This window comes from Arachis ipaensis, chromosome B5 (assembly GCF_059453495.1).
Source record: "Arachis ipaensis isolate K30076 ecotype BB chromosome B5, ASM5945349v1, whole genome shotgun sequence".
In the NCBI taxonomy this organism is placed as follows: domain Eukaryota; kingdom Viridiplantae; phylum Streptophyta; class Magnoliopsida; order Fabales; family Fabaceae; genus Arachis; species Arachis ipaensis.
Window position 1 is genome coordinate 144,678,578 of NC_142440.1, and position 21,429 is coordinate 144,700,006.

General features: G+C 37.9%; 2 non-coding genes across 2 annotated transcripts; one reads left to right on the plus strand and one right to left on the minus strand.

Moving 5' to 3' along the window:
- The first annotated feature begins 242 nt into the window (after nucleotides 1-242).
- LOC148566083 (small nucleolar RNA R71) lies at nucleotides 243-350 on the plus strand. The gene has a single exon (XR_015884503.1). It is a non-coding gene; the product is annotated as a small nucleolar RNA R71 (small nucleolar RNA).
- Nucleotides 351-19,451: 19,101 nt separating this feature from the next.
- LOC148566084 (small nucleolar RNA R71) lies at nucleotides 19,452-19,559 on the minus strand. Its single transcript, XR_015884468.1, has one exon. It is a non-coding gene; the product is annotated as a small nucleolar RNA R71 (small nucleolar RNA).
- Between the last annotated feature and the right edge of the window lie 1,870 nt (nucleotides 19,560-21,429).

Here is a 21,429-nt window from a genome sequence, read left to right on the forward strand (position 1 = left end):
TGAGCCAATATGGCATTCAGAGTATCAACTTGAAGAACTCCCTTCTTCATAGGCGTCCCATTACTCGCAGGATTCCTCTCAGAAGTGTACATGAACTGGTTATTAGCAACCATGTCAATGAGTTCTTGAGCTTCTGCAGGCGTTTTCTTTAGGTGAATAGATCCACCTGCAGAAGTATCTAATGACATCTTTGATAGCTCAGATAAACCATCATAGAAGATATCCAGGATGGTCCATTCTGAAAGCATGTCAGAAGGACACTTTTTGGTCAGCTGCTTGTATCTTTCCCAAGCTTCATAGAGGGATTCACCTTCTTTCTGTCTGAAGGTTTGAACATCAGCTCTAAGCTTGCTCAGCTTTTGAGGAGGAAAGAACTTGGCTAAGAAAGCTGTGACCAGCTTATCCCAAGAGTTCAGGCTGTCTTTGGGTTGAGAGTCCAACCATATTCTAGCTCTGTCTCTTACAGCAAAAGGGAAAAGCATGAGCCTGTAGACTTCAGGATCTACTCCATTAGTCTTAACAGTATCACAGATCTGCAAGAATTCAGTTAAGAACTGAAAAGGATCTTCAGATGAAAGTCCATGAAACTTGCAGTTCTGCTGCATCAGAGAAACTAGCTGTGGTTTCAGCTCAAAATTGTTTGCTCCAATGGTAGGAATGGAGATGCTTCTTCCATGTAAATTAGAATTAGGTGCAGTAAAGTCACCAAGTATTCTCCTTGCATTATTGTTGTTGGGTTCGGCTACCATCTCCTTTACTTGTTCGAAATTTTCAATCAGGTTGTCTCTGGATTGTTGTAATTTAGCTTCTCTTAGTTTTCTCTTCAGAGTCCTTTTAGGTTTTGGATCAGCTTCAATAAGAATGCCTTTTTCTTTGTCCCTGCTCATAAGAAAGAGAAGGGAAAAAGAAAAGAAGAGGAATCCTCTATGTCACAGTAAAGAGGTTCCTTATTGTTAGTAGAAGAAGAGAAGAAGAAAAATTCGAACACAGATAGAAGAGGGTGTTCGAATTTGGTGAGTGATGTGAGGAAGAGATGTTAGTAGATGAATAAATAAATAGAATAAGATGAGAGAGGGAAAGGATTTTCGAAAATAATTTTTGAAAAAGAGTTAGTGATTTTCGAAAATAGTTTTTGAAAAAGGTTTGTAGTTTTCGAAAATTAAGATTTAAAAATTGAAATAATTAGTTAATTAAAAAGAAATTTTGAAAAAGAGGGAGATATTTTCGAAAATTGGAGAGAGAGAGAGTTAGTTAGGTAGTTTTGAAAAAGATAAGAAACAAACAAAAAATTAGTTAGTTAGTTGAAACAAATTTTGAAAAGATAAGAAGTTAGGAAGTTAGAAAAAGTATTTTGAAATCAAATTTTTGAAAAAGATAAGATAAGAAGATATTTTTGAAAAGATATGATAGAAATTAGTTTTTGAAAAAGGTTTAAATTTTAAAATCACAATTAATGACTTGATTCACAAGAAATCATAAGATATGATTCTAGAACTTAAAGTTTGAATCTTTCTTAACAAGCAAGTAACAAACTTGAAATTTTTGAATCAAAACATTAATTGTTATTGTTATTTTCGAAAATTTGATATAAAAATAAGAAAAAATATTTTTGAAAAATATTTTTGGAATTTTCAAAAATAACTAAGAAATTTGAAAAAGATTTGATTTTTGAAAAAGATTTTGAAAAAGATAAGATTTTCAAATTGAAGATTTGATTTGACTCATAAGAAATAACTTGATTTTAAAAATTTTTGAAAAAGTCAATCCAAATTTTCGAATTTGATGAGAAAAAAAGGGAAAGATATTTTTTTTATTTTTGAATTTTTATGATGAGAGAGAAAAACAAGAAAAATGATGCAATGCATGAAAGTAATGGATCAAAACAATGAATGCATGCAAGAATGCTATCAATATCAAGATGAACACCAAGAACACTATGAAGATCATGATGAACATCAAGAACATAATTTTGAAAAATTTTTAATGCAAAGAAAACATGCAAGACACCAAAATTAGAATTCTTTAATGCTTAGGCACTAAGAATTCAGGAATGCATATGAAAAACAAGAAAAGACACAAAACATGCAAATGCAAAGATCAAACAAGAAGACTTACCAAGAACAACTTGAAGATCATGAAGAACACTATGAATGCATGAATTTTTTCGAAAAATGCAAGATGAACATGCAATTGACACCAAACTTATAACATGACTCAAGACTCAAACAAGAAACACGAAAATATTTTTTATTTTTATGATATTATGATTTTTTTTGTATTTTCTTTAAAATTTTTTTTTGAAATTCATTTTGAGAAAGAAAAATAAGGATTCCAAAATTTTTAATATGAATTCCAGGAATCTTATGCTCTTTAGTCTAAAGCTCCAATCAAAGGGTCAGGCATGGCTTAATAGCCAGCCAAGCTTTAGTAAAAATATGAGTGTAATTCATTCAATTTTAAGCCAAAACCTCTGTCCAAAAGAATTTAGACATGGTTTTATAGCCAGCATGCTTCAACATGCTTCATGAAACTCTAGAATTCATTCTTAAAAATTCTGAAGAAAAATATATTTTTGAAAATATTTATATTTTAAAAATAATTTTTTTTTTCGAAAACAAAGGAGAAATTTTTGAAAGATTTTTGAAAAAATTTTTGAAAATAAAATAAAAAGAAAATTACCTAATCTGAGCAACAAGATGAACCGTCAGTTGTCCAAACTCGAACAATCCCCGGCAACGGTGCCAAAAACTTGGTGGACGAAATTGTGATTACACCTTGATTATGTAAAATTCATTGCTCTTTCTTTCCCTGGTAATGGCGCCAAAAATATGATGCCAATACCATGGTTCACAACTTCGCACAACTAACCAGCAAGTGCACTGGGTCGTCCAAGTAATACCTTACGTGAGTAAGGGTTGAATCCCACGGAGATTGTTGGTATGAAGCAAGCTATGGTCACCTTGTAAATCTCAGTCAGGTGGATATAAAATAGTAATGGGGTTTTCGAAAATAATTAATAAAATAAAGATGGAAATACTTATGTAAATTATTGGTGAGAATTTCAGATAAGCGCATAGAGATGCATTCGTTCCTCTGAACCTCTGCTTTCCTACTGTCTTCATCCAATCAGTCTTACTCCTTTCTATGGCTGGCTTTATGCAAGGGCATCACCGTTGTCAGTGGCTACATCCCCTCCTCTTGTGAAAATGGTCCAAGATGCCCTGTCACGGCACGGCTAATCATCTGAGGTTCCCGATCATGCTGGAATAGGATTCACCCTCCTTTTGCGTCTGTCACTACGCCCAGCACTCGCGAGTTTGAAGCTCGTCACAGTCATTCAATCATTGAATCCTACTCGGAATACCATAGACAAGGTTTAGACTTTCCGGATTCTCTTGAATGCCGCCATCATTCTAGCTTACACCACGAAGATTCTGATTAAGAGATCTAAGAGATACTCATTCAATCTAATGTAGAATGGAAGTGGTTGTCAGGCACGCGTTCATAGGGAATGATGATGATTGTCACGTTCATCACATTCAGGTTGAAGTGCGAATGAATATCTTAGAAGCGAAATAAGATGAATTGAATAGAAAACAGTAGTACTTTGCATTAATCTTTGAGGAACAGCAGAGCTCCACACCTTAATCTATGGAGTGTAGAAACTCTACCGTTGAAAATACATAAGTGAAAGGTCCAGGCATGGCCGAGAGGCCAGCCCCCAAAACGTGATCAATAGATCAAAAGATAATCCAAAGATCCAAAGATGTCTAATACAATAGTAAAAGGTTCTATTTATAATAAACTAGCTACTAGGGTTTACAGAAGTAAGTAATTGATGCATAAATCCACTTCCGGGGTCCACTTGGTGTGTGCTTGGGCTGAGCTTGAGTGTTGCACGTGTAGAGGTCCTTCTTGGAGTTGAACGCCAGCTTTTGTGCCAGTTTGGGCGTTGAACTCCACTTTGCAACTTGTTTCTGGCGCTGGATGCCAGAATTGGGCAGAGAGCTGGGGTTGAACGCCAGTTTGCGTCATCTAAACTTGGGCAAAGTATGGACTATTATACATTTCTGGAAAGCCCTGGATGTCTACTTTCCAACGCAATTGGAAGCGCGCCATTTCGAATTCTGTAGCTCTAGAAAATCCACTTTGAGTGCAGGGAGGTCAGAATCCAACAGCATCAGCAGTCCTTTTTCAACCTCTGAATCTGATTTTTGCTCAAGTCCCTCAATTTCAGCCAGAAAATACCTGAAATCACAGAAAAACACACAAACTCATAGTAAAGTCCAGAAATATGAATTTAACATAAAAACTAATGAAAACATCCCTAAAAGTAACTAGATTCTACTAAAAATATACTAAAAACAATGCCAAAAAGCGTATAAATTATCCACTCATCACCCCCACATTCAAAATCTAAGTTTGGTGTTGGGAGGCCACAACCAAACTCTAAGTTTGGTGTTGAGAGGCCCCAACCCTGCTCTGATTATCTGTGAGGCTCCATGAGAGCTCACTGTCAAGCTATTAACATTAAAGAAGCGCTTATTAGGAGGCAACCCAATGTTATTTAATTATATCTATTTGTTTTCCATTGTTATTTTATGTTTTCTTTAGGTTGATGATCATGTGAAGTCACAAAAACAACTAAAAAATAAAAAACAGAATAAAAAACAGCATTAAAAATAGTTCACCCTAGAGGAAGAGCTTACTGGCGTTTAAACGCCAGTAAGAGTAGTAGAATGGGAGTTAAATGCCCAGTCTGGCACCATTTTGGGCGTTTAACACCAGAAATGGGCACCAGACTGGCGTTTAACACCAGAAATAGGCACCAGACTAGCGTTTAACGACATAACAGGGCACCAAGTTGGCATTAAACGCTAAGAAAGGGAGAAAAGCTGGCGTTTAACGCCAGAATTTCACTTTAAGGGCGTCTTGCACGCCTAAATGGAGCAGGGATGTTAAAGTCCTTGGCCCCTCAGGATCTGTGGACCCCACAGGATCCCCACCTACCTCAACTCACACTCTCTCTTTCTTCTTCACACTTTCTAATAGCACCCTTTCCCAAATACCCTTCACCAATCACCTCCGTCTCTCTTCCCCATCACCTCTTCAAAACTCTTTTTTCCTCCCAAACCCAACCCCAAATACACGAACCAAGCCTCCCCCCACTCCTATATATACCCCTCATCACTCCTTCAATTTCACACATCACAAACACCTTATACCCCCTTGGCCGAACTCACCCTCACCCTCCATCTCCTCCATTTTCTTCTTCTTCTTCTTCTTCATTCTTTCTTCTTTGCTCGAGGACGAGTAAACACTTTAAGTTTGGTGTGGTAAAAGCATTGCTTTTTGTTTTTCCATAACCATTTATGGCACCTAAGGCCGGAGAAACCTCTAGAAAGAGGAAAGGGAAGGCAATTGCTTCCACCTCTGAGTCATGGGAGATGGAGAGATTCATCTTAAAAGCCCATCACTAAGAAAATGATGGAGCAAACAAGAGAGCCCACTCATGGATCTCAACAAGAGCATGAGGAAATTCCTCATCATAAAATCCCTGAGATGCCTCAAGGGATGCACTTTCCTCCACAAAACTATTGGGAGCAAATTAACACCTCCCTAGGAGAATTAAGTTCCAACATGGGACAACTAAGGGTGGAGCACCAAGAGCACTCTGTCATTCTCCATGAGATTAAAGAAGATCAAAGAGCTATGAGGGAGGAGCAACAAAGGCAACGAAGAGACATAGAGGAGCTCAAGAGCACCATTGGTTCTTCAAGAGGAGGAAGACGCCACCCTCACTAAGGTGGACCCGTTCCTTAATCTCCTTGTCTATTTATTTTTTTTCTGTTTTTGTTCTCTATGCTTTATGTTTTATTCATGTTTGTGTCTTTACTACATGATCATTAGTGTCTAGTGTCTATGTCTTAAAGCTATGAATAATTCCATGAATCCTTCACCTTTCTTAAATGAAAAATGTTCTAAAAGCAAAAGAACAAGAAGTACATGAATTTCGAATTCATCCTTGAGATTAGTTTAATTATTTTGATGTGGTGACAATACTTTCTGCTTTCTGAATGAATGCTTGAACAGTGCATATTTTTTATAGTGAAGTTTATGAATGTTAAAATTGTTGGCTCTTGAAAGAATAATGAAAAAGGAAAAATGTTATTGATAATCTGAAAAATCATAAAATTGATTCTTGAAGCAAGAAAAAGCAGTGAATAACAAAGCTTACGAAAAAAAATGGTGAAAATAAAAGAAAAAAAAGAAAGAAAAAGAAAAAGTAAGTAGAAAAAGCCAAGAGCTCTTTAAACTAAAAGGCAAGGGTAAAAAGTATCCAAGGCTTTGAGCATTAATGGATAGGAGGGCCCAAAGGAATAAAATCCTGGCCTAAGCGGCTAAACCAAGCTGTCCCTAACCATGTGCTTGTGGCGTGAAGGTGTCAAGTGAAAAGCTTGAGACTGAGCGGTTAAAGTCGTGATCCAAAGCAAAAAGAGTGTGCTTAAGAACCCTGGACACCTCTAATTGGGGACTCTAGCAAAGCTGAGTCACAATCTGAAAAGGTTCACCTAGTTATGTGTCTGTGGCATTTATGTATCCGGTGGTAATATTGGAAAACAAAGTGCTTAGGGCCATGGCCAAGACGCATAAAGTAGCTATGTTCAAGAATCAACATACTGAACTAGGAGAATTAATAACACTATCTAAATTCTGAGTTCCTATAGATGCCAATCATTCTGAACTTCAAAGGATAAAGTGAGATGCCAAAACTGTTCAGAGGCAAAAAGCTACTAGTCCCACTCATCTAATTGGAGCTAAGTTTCATTGATATTTTGGAATTTATAGCATATTCTCTTCTTTTTATCCTATTTGATTTTCAGTTGCTTGGGGACAAGCAACAATTTAAGTTTGGTGTTGTGATGAGCGGATAATTTATACGCTTTTTGGCATTATTTTTAGGTAGTTTTTAGTAGAATCTAGCTACTTTTAGTATATTTTTATTAGTTTTTAAGAAAAATTCACATTTCTAGACTTTACTAAGAGTTTGTGTATTTTTCTGTGATTTCAGGTATTTTCTGGCTGAAATTTAGGGACCTGAGCAAAAATCTGATTCAGAGGCTGAAAAAGGACTGCAGATGCTGTTGGATTCTGACCTCCTTGCACTCGAAATGGATTTTCTGGAGCTACAAAACCCAATTGGTGCGCTCTCAATTTCGTTGGAAATTAGACATCCTGGGCTTTCCGTCAATATATAATAGTCCATACTTTGCCTGAGGTTTGATAACGCAAACTGGCGTTTGAACGCCCACTTTCTACCATATTCTGGCGTTGAACGCCAGAACTGGCATAAAAGCTGGAGTTAAACGCCCAAACTGGCACCAAAGCTGGCGTTTAACTCCAAGAAGAGTCTCTACATGTGAAAGCTTCAATGCTCAGTCCAAGCACACACCAAGTGGGCCCTGGAAGTGGATTTCTGCACTATCTGCACTTAGTTACTTATTTTCTGTAACCCTAGCTACTGGTTTAGTATAAAAACTACTTTTAGTGATTTATTTTACATCCTTGATTAGTTTTATGCTATCATAGATCATATTGTACACCTTTGGAGGCTGGCCATTTGGCCATGCCTGGACCTTCATTACTTATGTATTTTCAACGGTGGAGTTTCTACACCCATAGATTAAGGTGTGGAGCTCTGCTGTTCCTCATGAATTAATGCAAAGTACTATTGTTTTTCTATTCAATTCAAGCTTATTCTTATTCTAAGATATTCATTCGCACCCAAGAACATGATGAATGTGATGATCAAGTGACACTCATCACCATTCTCACTTATGAACGCGTGACTGACGAACACTTCCGTTCTACATGAAAACAAGCTTGAATGCATATCTCTTAGCCTCCATTCCGAAAGATTGGAGTCTTCGTGGTATAAGCTAGAATCAATTGGCAGCATTCTTGAGATCCGGAAAGTCTAAACCTTGTCTGTGGTATTCCAAGTAGGATCTGGGATGGGATGACTGTGACGAGCTTCAAACTCGCGAGTGTTGGACGTAGTGACAGACGCAAAAGGATCAATGGATCCTATTCCAACATGAATGAGAACCGACAGATGATTAGCCGTGCGGTGACAGTGCATTTGGACCATTTTCACTGAGAGGACGGATGGTAGCCATTGACAACGGTGATCCCCCAACATACAGCTTGCCATGGAGAGGAGTATGAATGATTGAATGAAAGCTGTAGGAAGGCAGAGATCCAGAAGGAACAAAGCACCTCCATACGCTTATCTGAAATTCTCACCAATGAATTACATAAGTATCTCTATCTTATTTTATATTCTATTTATATTTTAATTATCAAAAGCTCATAACCATTTGAAATCTGCCTGACTAGATTTACAAGATGACCATAGCTTGCTTCAAGCCGACAATCTCCGTGGGATCGACCCTTACTCATGTAAGGTTTATTACTTGGACGACCCAGTGCACTTGCTGGTCAGTTACACGGAATTGTGAAGAAGTCTTGAGATCACGTTCTCCCACACCACCTACTCTCTATAAAGACTTCCGAGAGTTTGTACGTAACTATGACAGTTGCCAGAGAGCTGGTAATCTGCCTCACAGTTATACCATGCCTCAGCAAGGGATATTAGAGATTGAGTTATTTGATGTATGGGGTATTGACTTCATGGGGCCGTTCCCACCATCATATTCAAACACCTATATTCTGGTGGTAGTAGACTATGTATCTAAATGGGTAGAGGCAATTGCAAAACCCACTAATGATACTAAGACAGTGATGAAGTTCCTCCAGAAGCATATCTTCAGCAGGTTCGGTGTCCCTAGGATACTGATCAGTGATGGAGGCACTCATTTCTGCAATAAACAGCTTGACTATGCTCTGATTTGATATGGAATTAACCACAAAGTGGCAACTCCATATCATCCACAGACAAATGGGCAGGCTGAAGTCTCAAATAGAGAACTAAAGCGAATCCTAGAACAAACTATAAGTACCCGTAGAAAGGATTAGGCAAGAAGTCTGGATGATGCTCTGTGGGCATACAGAGCCGCATTCAAGACTCCCATAGGGACCTCTCTATACTAGCTTGTGTATGGAAAAGCTTGCCATCTGCCAGTGGAACTGGAACACAAAGCTTACTGGGCAACCAGATTCCTAAACCATGATGCTAAGGTAGCTGGAGAGAAAAGATTACTCCAATTGAATGAGCTGGAGGAGTTCAGACTCAATGCTTTCGAAAATGCTAAAATTTACAAGGAGAAAGCAAAAAGGTGGCATGACAGAAAGTTGTCATCTAGAGTCTTTGAGCCAGGACAGAAGGTTCTGCTGTTTAACTCTAAGCTCAGATTATTCCCTAGGAAATCGAAATCCCGGTGGAAGGGACCATATGTGATTACAAGTGTGTCACTGATGGGTGTTTTTATGGAAAAATGAATTTCCAAACACACAAAGCTAACCGGCAAGTGTACTGGGTCGTATCAAGTAGTAATAACTCACTTAGAGTGAGGCCGATCCCACAGGGATTGATGGATCAAGCAACTTTAGTGGGTGATTAGTTTAGTCAAGCTAACATTGAGTGAATTGTGTGATAATTGATCAACAGAAAGTAAATTGTAGGGAATTTAAAATTGCAAAATGTAAATGGCTGAATCTTAAAGTGCAAGAAAGTAAAAGAGCTGAAACTTAAATTGCAAGAAAAGTAAATTACATGAAATGTAAAAGGGGTTGGGTGCAGGGAAATTAAAGGAAGCAGTAATTCAAGAATTAAAACAATTGCAGGAAAATAAATCAAGATCACAACAACTTAAATGTAAAGTGCAGAGGAACAAAAGTGCAGGAAAGTAAATTGGGAACAATGAGAACAGAGAGCAATCAATCCGAGAACCAGAATGTGAAATCAAATGCAGTAGATTTTAAATAGAACTGCTTGAAGAAGCAAACAGAAATTAAATTCAACTCAATTGCAAAATCAAAATGAGAGGTTGAAGATCTCAGGAGCTCAATGAGACTAGAAAACAAGTTTAGATCTCACTCCCTTCCTTGATCCAACAGAGAACAAGATACAGGAAAATTAAAGATGAAAGCAATAAATAAAAACTCATATTCAATTCTCAATTCTCTGAAATTATGCAGAAGAACAACCAAAAGAAATCTTAGACCAAGAGGGAAACAGAATTCCTTCACTTCTCAATCCAAAATTCAAATTCAAAGAAAGAAAAAATAGAAGAGAGATCTCTAATCCTAATGCTCCCTAGTGGAGGCAGCCTTTAATGCTCTCTATTAGAGCCCCCTTCTATGCCCTCTAATGGAGCTGACCTCCTTCTCATGAAATGAGAATGATGCCTTTATATAGGCTTTTTGCAAAATGAAAAATAAAATGAAATTGAAATTAAAAACAAATTACAATTTAAATGAAAATCCTAATCTAATTGATCCTTGTGCCTTTGAGTGATGATAATGGGCTTAGCTTGCTTTGGATTTGAGGAAGAGTGGGTCTGGATGGCCTTGGTTCAATTAGTGAAGAATTGTGTTCAAAGGGAATTTTAATTGAATTCTGGCCCATGGGTGACACTCCCAGGGCAATGCTCGGCTCTCACCAAGAGCGCAGCATTCAATTGGTGCGTGACAATGCTTGGCAAAACAAGGGAGTAGCGCTCAGCTCTTCCCAAGAGCGTAGCATCCTTGCTTCCTTGGTGAGGTATCCGTGTTCAAGCCTTAGGGGTTGCACTCTTGCCCAATTTCCTTGCATTTTCTTTGGGAGAGAGCACGACAATGCTCTCCAAGAGAGCGTTGTGCTCTCCTTGAGAGCGCTACTTTGCTTTGGAGTGAGGCTCCAGCTTCGAACCTTGGTGGAAGCATTGGCTGATTTTTTTGCTTATTTTTTTTCCTTAAAGATGCATTCGATTAGAGCCTCAATTTCTGGCCAAATATAGATTGCCATATATCGTTGGAAATCTCTAAATGTCAGCTTTCCAACGCAACTGGAAGCACATCAATCGGACATCTGTAGCTCAAGTTATAGCCCTTGGAAGGAGGCATGGTCATGCTGTGAGCGCCCAGATTTTAACTTAGCGAAAATTTTGCTTCCAAGCTTATTTTGAACTCTTGTAGTGCTCAGCTCTTGGCAAGAGCGAAGCTTTGTGTGCTGATTGCCAATCCCCTTTAATTTGGTCATGGGCCACGCTTTTAAAAGCATGGTCTAAGGCTCCAAAGTGTGCTCCAACTTCAAAGTGTGTCCCAAAGCTCTTTTCTTCTCCTTTTTAGCTTATTTTGTGCTTCTTTGCTGCTTTTTCTTCTTATTTCCTACAAGATTTATAAAATTAAAAGATCAAGGAAATATACCATTTAAGTACAAAAGCATTCATTATTCAAGCACAAATCATCAATTTCTTGTATGAATAAGCTTAGAAAAACATGACATGGTGACATGTCATCACAACACCAAACTTAAACCTTGCTTGTCCTCAAGCAAGAAAAGAATCATGCAATAAAGATTGACAATCCAAGGTGAGAAGAGTTGCAACTCAATGTTCATGGTAAGCTAGTTTTCTAAGCATGCTACAATCACAAAAGAAATGTAAATGATTGATGCTTCTATCTAGCTCAATTTATGAAATCTTTTCCTTATAATTTTCCCTTGAAACAAGCTTTTGATTTTCTTATTAGCTTCTCCTTTTGGGTGCTTTGCCCCATGAGTTAATAACAAAGCTATGATTTCTAAATGCTTTGTTTTCAAGTATTACCACTTGATACATAAGCACCACAAGCATTTAATTAGAGGACTTCATTAAGCTCATTTGTTTCTTTTCTTGACTCTCTAATCATTGATGCTCAGAACCTTGAGCTTTGAGGGAGTGCTTTTGCACTTTGAGCCTAGCCTTGACTTCTAAGTGTTTTGTTTTCAAGCATTTGGCTTGATACATAAACACCACAAGTACTTAACAAATAAATTGCCATTGGTACTCAGAGCCTTCAGCTTTCTCATTCTTTCCCTTTTTCTTTCTTGCTTTATTTTCATTTACTTCCTTCAAGGTTTTCATGATTTCAAAAGATTTCACAAAATGTCCTAGATGAAAACTTCAATTAAATAAAATCCAATGCAATTGAGCAACAATTAATCATACTAGCTTTCCAATACTTGTATGCACATGCTAAAATCTTCTTTAATTCCTTGTTTGTTTATGATCATGATGCTTTATTGCTTTTGAACTCACAAAACTCAAGTTGGTAGTCATAATGCCACAGCAACATGTTACAAATCATCATTCAAGCTATGCTTATTCATACCACACATGCATACAGAGAATATAAAGACAATCATGCAAAATAAAGTGCTGGAAAAGGAGAGGAAAAGGAACTTTACAACCTTGTAGTCCATCTTCTCTATTGTTGTCATTTTCCTCTTATTCTTCCCTTTCCCTTGCCAAACTCAGAATGCTTGCTCATCCTCAAGCAATAATTAGAACAATGGCTATGGGGCTAAGATGGATCATGAATGTCTTATACAATGAAATGTTAGTAGCACATGTGTTTTAAGCAAGCAAAATTAAAGATAACAATCAAGGTACAAGAGACAGAGACATTTTGATTGTATAGATAAGAAGGTGTGCACAATACATTGCATAAAGGATAAGTGGCACACCAAACTTAGTGTTACACTTTCACTTGGAATTAATGCAAGTATCTTGTAAGAATTGGAACCAAATTTTGTTGCATAGCAATACCAAACTTAGAATGTAATCATATGTCAATTTATTTGAATTAAAACTAAGCAAATGAAACTGTTATTTGTTAAGTACAATCACCAAGCCAAGAATCTGTCATGAATAAGGATCTCTTGGTGATGTACTGACAAAGACAGTTAATAAGCAAACTAGATGAAAGCACTTAAAAACAGAAAAATGGCTAAAGCAAGTGGAATGAAAAAGTGCCAAATCAAAAGAGAAAAATAAAACTGCAGAGGCATTATGATTGTACAAACAAGTGGCGTTGCTTGAATAAATTGCATAGAAAATAAGTGGCACACCAAACTTAGAATCTTAGTGTGCCACTTTCATTTTTGATTTGATGCAATCATCTAAAAAGATTGAAAACCAAGTGTTGCATGGCAACACCAAACTTAGAATGTAACCATATGCCAATTTATTGAATTTAAACAAAGCAAAGAAAGAAAACAAAGCAGAGAAGAGAAAGTATACCTACTGTTGGCATGTTGTTCACTTTCTTCCTCTTCTTCCAGTTTGTTAAAAGGAATGACCTTAAGGGGGGAGAATATTCAGCTACTGTCCCTTGTCTTGGCCTTTTCTCAGCAAGCTTCCTTTTGCAAATGGCTTGATTGATCTTGCTTGCTGGATCAGGGACAGGATTGGTGCTCTTGCTAGTTGCCTTCACTCCTTTGAATTCAAAACTTGGTTGCTGTGTGATTATTGGAGTTTTGTATTCATCCAGAGCCGTTTGAATTGGTGGTTCCATGAACTCTTCCTTCATGTACTTCTCTGCCTCACTTGAGTGTAAATTTTCTGGAATGACTTCCTCACTTTCTTGCTCCTCCACTCCTTTCTTTGCACCCAACATTTGACTTAATAGCTTTTTCATTGAGGAGGTTTGTTGATCTTTCCAACATTTCTTCATCTCCTCTTCATATTTTTCAATTACAGATTCAATTGTTGAGAGTTTTTGGGTCAGGGAAGTTTGTGAGAGTTGTGAGTCTTCATGTTCCCTTGTCATCTCAAGTGGCTTTTGTGAATGTAAAATCCTTGGCTCATGTCCCTCATCCTTCATTGCAGTTTCACTTGACACAGGGACCTTTTGTTCTTGTTTTTCCACTTCCTCACTCACAAATTGGTCTTCATCCTCACTATTTGATGGTTCTAAGTTCCCCCTTGTTTGCTCTAAAGGCCCATTCATCTTCTTGAAGATGATTTCTTTCCAGGATTGGGATTGTGTGTATTTTTCCACGAGTTTTTTGTGTATTTCAATGGCTTGGCATTGGCTTTCTAAGGGATCTTTGGACCATTGAAGGTAATCCTCATCTGCTGGTTCAAGAGATGAAGGTTGAGAGTAATTTTGGTGACATGGATGTGTTGTGGTGAAGTTGTGTTGAGGGGTGTGGAATCAGTTGTGTGATTGATGGGATGACTTGTATGGATTTTGGAGGAAACTTTGTGTTGAGGCATAATCAAGTGATGAAGAACTTTCAAATGAGAAACTGGGACGTGAGGGTGGATGCTCTTTCATTCCTTGGTGATACTCCCAGCCACCATTAGAATAATGACTTGCATCATTTTGTGGTGGTGGAAAATATCCCATATGATTCTCTTGCTCATCTTGTGTCTCTGAAGCAAATCTCCATGAATCGGAGTGCTCAGAATGTGTATTCTCTTGGTGATATTCCCAGCCACCATTAGAGATTGGTGATGGTGGGTGATATCCCATAAAATTTTGTTTGACCATAAGATGAGTTGAACTCCATTTGTATTTTGTAAACATCAATGAAATTTGAAATTCATGTCACAGAGAAAGAATTTCTTAGTGAGGCAATAGCTCAAACACCTTGCTATCAACTTAAAATAGACAACAAAAACAAAGAAAATGCTTGATCTAGATTTCTCACCCACTTAATCATTGTTGATCTAAATCAATCCCCGGCAACGGCGCCAAAAACTTGATGGGTGTTTTTATGGAAAAATGAATTTCCAAACACACAAATCTAACCGGCAAGTGTACCGGGTCGTATCAAGTAGTAATAACTCACTTAGAGTGAGGTCGATCCCACAGGGATTGATGGATCAAGCAAATTTAGTGGGTGATTAGTTTAGTCAAGCTAACATTGAGTGAATTGTGTGATAATTGATCAACAGAAAGTAAATTGTAGGGAATTTAAAATTGCAGAATGTAAATGGGCTGAATCTTAAAGTGCAAGAAAGTAAAAGAGCTGAAACTTAAATTGCAAGAAAAGTAAATTACAAGAAATGTAAAAGGGTTTGGGTGCGGGGAAATTAAAGGAAGCAGTAATTCAAGAATTAAAACAATTGCAGGAAAATTAAAGATGAAAGCAATAAATAAAAACTCAGATTCAATTCTCAATTCTTTGAAATTATGCAGAAGAACAACCAAAAGAAATCTTAGACGAAGAGGGAAACAGAATTCCTTCACTTCTCAATCCAAGATTCAAATTCAAAGAAAGAAAAAATAGAAGAGAGCTCTCTAATCCTAATGCTCCCTAGTGGAGCCAGCCTTTAATGCTCTCTATTAGAGCCCCCTTCTATGCCCTCTAATGGAGCTGACCTTCTTCTCATGAAATGAGAATGATGCCTTTATATAGGCTTTTTAAAAAAAGAAAAATAAAATGAAATTGAAATTAAAAACAAATTACAATTTAAATGAAAATCCTAATCTAAATGATCCGTGTGCCTTTGAGTGATGATAATGGGCTTAGCTTGCTTTGGATTTGAGGAAGAGTGGGTCTGGATGGCCTTGGGTCAATTAGTGAAGAATTGTGTTCAAAGGGAATTTTAATTGAATTCTGGCCCATGGGTGACACTCCCAGGGCAATGCTCGGCTCTCACCAAGAGCGCAGCATTTAATTGGTGCATGACAATGCTTGGCAAAACAAGGGAGTAGTGCTCAGCTCTTCCCAAAAGCGTAGCATCCTTGCTTCCTTGGTGAGGTATCTGTGTTCAAGCCTTGGGGGGTTGCACTCTTGCCCAATTTCCTTGCATTTTCTTTGGGAGAGAGCACGACAATGCTCTCCAAGAGAGCGCTGTGCTCTCCTTGAGAGCGCTACTTTGCTTTGGAGTGAGGCTCCAGCTTCGAACCTTGGTGGAAGTATTGGCTGATTTTTTTGCTTATTTTTTTCGTTAAAGATGCATTCCATTAGAGCCTCAATTTCAGGCCAAATATAGATTGCCATATATCGTTGGAAATCTCTGAATGTCAGCTTTCCAAGCAACTGGAAGCACATCAATCGGACATCTGTAGCTCAAGTTATAGCCCTTGGAAGGAGGCATGGTCATGCTGTGAGCGCCCAGATTTTAACATAGCGAAAATTTTGCTTCCAAGCTTATTTTGAACTCTTGTAGCGCTCAGCTCTTGGCAAGAGCGGAGCTTTGTGTGCTGATTGCCAATCCCCTTTAATTTGGTCATGGGCCACGCTTTTAAAAGCGTGGCCTAAGGCTCCAAAGTGTGCTCCAACTTCAAAGTGTGTCCCAAAGCTCTTTTCTTCTCCTTTTTAGCTTATTTTGTGCTTCTTTGCTTCTTTTTCTTCTTATTTCCTACAAGATTTATAAAATTAAAAGATCAAGGAAATATACCATTTAAGTATAAAAGCATTCATTATTCAAGCACAAATCATCAATTTCTTGTATGAATAAGCATAGAAAAACATGACATGGTGACATGTCATCAGTCACCATATGGATATGTAGAGCTTCAGGATATTGACTCTGACAAAAAGTTCATTGTTAATGGACAGAGAGTCAAACATTATCTTGAAGGGAATGTTGAACAAGAGTGCTCAAAACTGAGACTAAAATAAAAGCTCAGTAAAAGTCCAGCTAAAGACGGTAAAAAAGCGCTTGCTGGGAGGCAACCTAGCCATTATAAAAAATTAGATGTTTATAACAATTATATGAGTTTATTTAATTTTGTTATTCATGTTAGTTAATACATTTCAGTGAATAAGTCAGGAAAATGGAGGTTCAAAACATAAAGTAGAAGAATCACAGAGAAAAAGAGCTCACTAGCATCAAAACACCAGTAAAGGGGCGTTTTGGGTGTTAAACGCCAGAATGGCTACCATTCTAGGCGTTTAACGCCAGAAACAGCAGCATCCTGGGCGTTCAGAAAAAAAGCCCAGTAACAAAAGATTTCTGGCATTTAACGCTAGCCAGGGTACCTGGCTGGGCGTTAAACGCCCAAAATGGCCACCAGATGGGCGTTTAACGCCAGAACAGCAAGAGGGAGGTAATTTCGTTTCCAATTCAATTTTTTTCGAATTTTCATGTTTTAATTCAAAATTTTCTGCATCAAAATATTACAAACATTAAATTTTTAATTTCTATTTCCAAAAATTATTAATCTTTTAAATTATTTTTAATTCTTTTTCAATTCTTTTCAATTCTTTTCCAAAACGTTTTTCAAACTCATTTATCTTTTTAAGTTCTCTCCAAATCTTTTTAAATTGCTTCATATTATCTTAGATACATGATAAGCCACTATTTTATGGTTTATCTTGTGTTTTATTGAGTGATTTCATCATGTCTTCACCCACTTATTCATACTAATTGCATGATTTTACATTTTCCTTCCTAGTATTGTTCTATGGTTGAAAACTTGCTTCCTAGAGATCTTTAGTTAGTATATTTTAATGCTCCTTTATACCATTCGATGCCGTGATCCGTGTGTTAAGTGTTTCAGGCTTTATAGGGCAGGAATGGCTTAGAGAATGAAGAGGAAAGCTTGCAAAAATGGAAGGAACACAAGAAACTAAGGAGATGACCAGCAAACACCGACGCGCGTGCATGGCTCACGCGAGCGCGCGGAATAGAGAAAATTGCAGCGACGCATGCGCGTGTCTAATGCATACGCGTGGATTGGAATCTGCACAAATGACGCGAACGCGTAGACGACGCATACGCGTGACAAGGAAAATCGCTGAATGACGCGCACGCGTGGACGACGTGTACGCGTGACCTGCGCGATCTGCAGAAATAACAGAAAATGCCGAGGGCGATTTCGGGCCGCATTTTGACCCAATTTTTGGCCCAGAAACACAGAATAAAGCCATGGAACATGCAGAGACTCAAAACAACACTTTTTGACACTTTATTTTTAGATACATTGATACATTCTCATGAGGATAGTTTTAGGTTTTTAGATTTGAATTTAGAGAGGATTACTCTTCCTCCAGGTTCTCTTTACATTCCCAGTTATTGCTTTTGCTTTTGGATATTGAAGAGTCATTACCTCCGTTGAAGACACTATTCTAGTTTGTTTCCTTACTTACTCTTTTATTTATTCCATATTCTTAATTCTTGTTTAAAGTAGTAATTGGATTATTTTCATGGATTGTTAATGCAAAGAATTACTTTTACTTTTAATTAATTTAATTTAATTCATCATGTCTTCTTCTTATATTTTTCTGAGCATTATATTCATGTCAATGGAGTAGATTCCATACTTGACATGGGGGTTGATTAAAAGGAGACACTTGAGTTGGAAGGCTTAAGATGGTTAAACTGGACGTTGTTGGCTAGTTCTGTATTTACTAACGCTAAACCTTCCCAAGGGAGAGGACTAGGATTTGCGAATAAGAGCTAGCTCAATCACTTGACTTTTCTTTATTTAGTAAGGGTTAACTAAGTGAAAACAACAACCTTTTTAATACTACACTTAAGAGACCCCAACAAGGATAAAACTTCCAATTAATCATTCCCCCAGTCAAGGCCCTTTATCTAGAATATTAATAATCATTCTTAGTTTTTATCGTTTTAATTTACAATTATTTAATTGCTTATCAACCAAACTCAAACTCTCTTAAAAATTCCTAATTAATAAAATAGCATCCTTTCTTGCAACTCGTTGGGAGACGACCTGTGACTCATACTCCCAGTATTTTTCTATTCTAAATTTTTATGACACTCTTCTAAATTGGTGAGGTAGATTTTAGCTGGTTAAGAGCTATACTCTCAATGCTGTTCTATTATATTATAATCTCTTAATTAGTCTAACTTCTGCCACGCATCAGTTTTTGGCGCCGTAGCCAGGGAGTTGCAATTGTGTGCTAAATTATTAATTAGTGTACATATTTTTATTTTTATTTGCATATTTTATTTTTTTTATTTTTACCATGAGCTATATGTTTCTTTCATTGAATGACGCGTTCACTGCCTGATCCGAGCTTAGCCACATTTGATCCTGAAATTGAAAGAACTATTTCACGTATTAGGCGAGCTCGACGTCGGTTAGCCTCTGAGGGTGAATTTGAACCGCCATCCAAGAGCGAGATAAGCTCCTTTACTACTGATTCAGTTAATTCATGTGCAGATAGAATGGCAGCATCTAGCAGGATTACTCTCCAGGAAGCTAGAGCCCCAGATTTTACAATGCAGCCGTATCAAGTGCATCATCCAACTCTGGTTGCAGATTTTGAACTGAAGACTGCACTAATCAACTTAATGCCCAAGTTTCATGGCTTACCTGCTCAGGAGCCCATTAAGCACTTCAGGGATTTTCAGACAGCCTGTTCTACTGTTAGGCGTCAGGGTGCGAATGAAACTTCTATTCTGTTAACTGCCTTCCCGTTTTCTCTTGAGGGAAAGGAAAGGGAGTGGTACTACTCCCAACCTGAAGCGACTGTTACCAACTGGGATAAGCTCAGAAGAGAATTTTTGGTGAAATACTTTCCAGCTAAAGTTACAGACAGACTAAGGAAAGAGATCTCATGCATTGTTCAAGGTGAATCAGAAACTCTCTATGAGTACTGGGAGCATTTTAAGAACCTTCTAGACGCATGCCCCCATCACATGATTGACAGGCTAGTGTTGATCAGCTATTTCACTCAAGGCATGAAGCCTCGGGATAAAATTACACTGGACGGTGCTAGTAATGGTTCTCTGAAGAAGTACAAGACCGCAGATGAAGCATGGCAACTGATCAGCGACTTAGCTGAGTCCACCAGGAATCACAGGCACATGAATAGCCACTCGAAAGTTGTTGCAGAAGTTTCCTCTAGCACTGAGACTACTATTCTTACACAGAGTATATGTGAAATGACCAACCTACTAAAGCAATTACAGTTGAATCAACAACAACAAGCTCAGCCTTCCCCACCACAACAAAGCAACAGTTAGTTCCCCAAAGAGTATGCGGTATATGTGCTGATTATAGTCATTATACTGATGAATGCCTGCAGCTCCAACAAGAAGACAATACTGTGGCAGCAACTCATAACTTCTATGACCGCCCGAATCAAGGATACAATCAACAAGGTGGCAACTACAACCAAGGTGGAAACTATAACCAAGGATGGCAAGACAACTCCAACCAAGGTTGAATGGATAATTCCAACCATGGCTGGAGGGACAACTATAACAGAGGAGGCAGAGACAACAATGGAAAACAGAGGTGGAATAACAACAACAGACAATAGAATCAGAGCCAACCTTACAGAGCTCCTCACTTAAGGCAATCACAAGGACCCCAACAAAACCAACAACAAGTACCACAGATCACTTATCCTACTTCCTCATCAAATGGCGAGATGCTTTGTTCTCTTGCACAAGGACAACAAGAGATGCAGACGACACTGAAATCTACTTTAAATGGTCTGAATGCTACTTTACAAGCTCTCGCCGCCCGGATAGATTCATTACCTACTTCCACTAACCAACCTTTAAGCTCTAGTGGAATTCCTTCTCAACCCTTACCTAACCCCAAGGATGGCATCAATGCCATCACTTTAAGGTCCGGAACCACACTGCCAGAGAGAAATCAGGAGGAGCCAAGCCCAATAGAACATGCCCCAATTGAAGACTCAGTGGAAGTAGAAGATGCTGAAATGGAAGATGCTGAAGAGGAAGATGAAGTACAAGACAAGGTTGAAGAAGAAGTAGCTCAGCAAAGGAATGGACCACCAATGGATACAGAAGCTGCAAGTGGTGCCATCCCTATCCCATTCCCATACCTTACAAGGAAATCCAGAAAGCAGATAGAACTTGATCCCAAAATGGTAGAAATTTTCAAAAAGGTTGAGGTAACTCTTCCCCTTTTTGATGTTATTCAACAAGTACCTAAATATGCAAAGTTTCTGAAGGATTTATGCATACACAAAGGTAAAATTAATGAATTAGAAACTATCCCTTTAGGTAGTTCTATATCTGCTTTAATGTGAGGAATACCTGAAAAATGTAGTGATCCAGGTCCATGCATGGTTAACTGTACCATAGGAGGTGTAATATTTTCTGATTGCATGTGTGACTTAGGAGCGTGTGTTAGTATAATGCCATTGTCTATATATGATACCTTAAGGTTCCCTCCCTTAAAAAGGTCAGCAGCTCGTTTTGTGTTAGCAGATAAAAGTATTATTACAGTAGTTAGAATTGCTGAAGATGTATTAGTGAGCATTAAGGGGTGCACATTTCCCATTGACTTCTATATCCTGGAAATGCCCCCTAATGACTCAGGAAGACCATCATCAATCCTGCTTGGAAGACCATTCCTGAAAACCTCAAAGTTCAAGCTGGATGCATTCTCAGGAACTTACTCCTTTGAGATAGATGGCAGAACAGTGAGTTTCAGTTTAAACAAAGCTATGAAGCACCCTCCGAAAGATCATTCTATCTTCTAGTGCGACATCATTGATGAAACTGTAGCTGAAGTTCACCAAGAAGAAATAAAAGA